The sequence below is a fragment of the Grus americana genome, unplaced genomic scaffold, assembly GCF_028858705.1.
Source record: "Grus americana isolate bGruAme1 unplaced genomic scaffold, bGruAme1.mat scaffold_77, whole genome shotgun sequence".
NCBI lineage: Eukaryota > Metazoa > Chordata > Aves > Gruiformes > Gruidae > Grus > Grus americana.
In genome coordinates this window covers 398,486-400,985 of record NW_026561980.1, presented here as the reverse complement: position 1 = coordinate 400,985, position 2,500 = coordinate 398,486, and positions in this window count along the sequence as shown.

Here is a 2,500-nt window from a genome sequence, read left to right as displayed (position 1 = left end):
CCGTCCCTCAGGCGTTCGAGAGTGCCGGCAACCGCCACCGGTCACCGGTCTTTGCCGTGCCCCGCGGGGCGCCGCTTACCCCGGGCGGGGAGGGGGAGAACCAAATGGAAGTGAGCAGCTCTGTGAAACACGAGGCGCCGCCGTCTCGTGAGTGCCATCCCTGGGCATTCGGGGCCAAGGGAAGCCACAGCAGGCCAGAAGACACCCAGCGGTCTGCATTCGGCTGCCGGCCACCGCGACCGGCTGCCCGCTCGCATTTCCACCCGCTTTGCGGGCTCCAGCTTAAGGCCGGGGAAAGAAAGGGGGGAGAGGGAGGAAAAAAAAAAAAAAACACAGAAAAAAAAAAAAAGGGCGAGGCGGCCCCCCCCCACAGCACGCCTCGCCCTTCGACCACCGCTCACAGACCTTTCCACCCAGCCCTCCGGCAACCGGGTAAGGCAGGGCAGGCCAGACACCGTGGGACGCCCCACGGCTGGCTCGTGCCGGCCGAGAGAGGAGGTGGCACCACCGCCGCGCGCCTGTGCCGTCATCGGGCTCTGGGCACCGGGGAGAAAACACGGCAGGCTCGCCTGCCCCCGGCGGTCTGCATTCGGCTGCCGGCCACAGCGACCGGCTGCCCGCTCGCATTTCCACCCGCTTTGCGGGCTCCAGCTTAAGGCCGGGGAAAGAAAGGGGGGGGAGGGAGAAAAAAAAAAAAAAAACAGAAAAAAAAAAAGGGCGAGGCGGGCCCCCCCACGGCACGCCTCGCCCTTCGACCACCGCTCACAGACCTTTCCACCCAGCCCTCCGGCAACCGGGTAAGGCAGGGCAGGCCGGACACCGTGGGACGCCCCACGGCTGGCTCGTGCCGGCCGAGAGAGGAGGTGGCACCACCACCGCGCGCCTGTGCCGTCATCGGGCTCTGGGCACCGGGGAGAAGACACAGCAGGCCTGCCTCCACCTGCCAGCCACCGCTCAAAGCTCTGCCCGCCTCGCGGGCTCCAGCTTAAGGCCGGAGAAAAAGGACGAGTTGCCGCCAACATCGCCCACTCGGGTCACTGGGCCCTCCGGAACCAGGGAAAGCCACCGCAGGCTTGAAACCCCCGGCCGTCTGCCTCCAGCATACACCGGCAGTAACCTTCGCCGTCATTGGGCCAGCTCAGGAAACAGAGCAAAGGAGAAACCACCGAGGAGGGTGGGACAGCGGCGCCCACCCTTTCCCCAGCCGCGTGCGTTCGAGTGCCGGCAACCGCCGCCAGCCTTTGCCCTGCCCCGCGGGATCGGGCTCAGCACCTCACAGCAGTAGGCAACGACCACCAGAGACTGCAAGTGGCTCCGGCTCTCCGCGGCTGCCAGCAGACCTTCGGGTGCCCTGTGCTGGCTTAGCCGGGGAAGCACCGGGAGGACGACCGTGCCAAGCACTCTGGAAGGTGAGACCAACCGCCACGGAAACGGCTGAGACCGGCTGCCAAAAACCCCCGGTGTCCGGCAGAGCCGCGGGGGTGAGCAGCCGTTCGCTAGTGTTCGCCCTGGTCGCGAGACACCGCTCGCGCCTATAATACGGACAGATACGTCCCCGCCCCCGGCGAGCTCCAAGAGCGCTGCCTATGGCCACCGGGGAGGCGCACCAACCACGCTGCCTTTTACGATGGCGTAGCTGGAGGCAGCGAAAAACAGCGACCCCATCGGCAGCTCCGGGGAGGTGGCAGGGACAACAGGTCTACCTGCCAGACCCGGAACCGCCCAAGTCCCGGCGGAGCCGGGTAGACCAGAGCGCCTGCAGCGGAGCCGGGTAGACCTGAGAGCCCGCCGGGGAGCCGGGTAGACCTGAGAGCCCGCCGCGGAGCCGGGTGGACCTGAGAGCCCGCCGCGGAGCCGGGTAGACCTGATGGCCAACTGCAGAGGCAGACCTGGTGGCGTGTGAAGCAGCCAGGTAGACGTAAAGGCCCGCCGGGCCGGCCCGCTCCTACCCCCGCCACCGCCCGCCGGTCGGCCGGCTGCGGCCTGCAAGCTGCACGGGAACAGGCCCCCGCTGCCGGGCCCGCCGGCCCGTCCCCGGGGCCGCTGGCCCGTCAGGCGCCCCCCCCCGAGGCCGCTCAGCAGGCCCGGGCCCAGGCCCCGCAGTGAACGGGGGCTGCGGGCCGGGCCCGGCCGCCGCGAGGGCCCGGGCCCGGGCCGGCCCGCTCCTGCCCCCCTCCACCGCCCGGCTGCGGCCTGCAAGCTGCACGGGAACAGGCCCCCGCTGCCGGGCCCGCCGGCCCGTCAGGCGCGCCCCCCCCCCCGAGGCCGCTCAGCAGGCCCGGGCCCAGGCCCCGCAGTGAACGGGGGCTGCGGGCCGGGCCCGGCCGCCGCGAGGGCCCGGGCCCGGGCCGGGCCGGCCCGCTCCTGCCCCCGCCACCGCCCGGCTGCGGCCTGCAAGCTGCACGGGAACAGGCCCCCGCTGCCGGGCCCGCCGACCCGTCCCCGGGGCCGCGGGCCCGTCAGGCGCCCCCCCCCCGAGGCCGCTCAGCAGGCCCGGGCC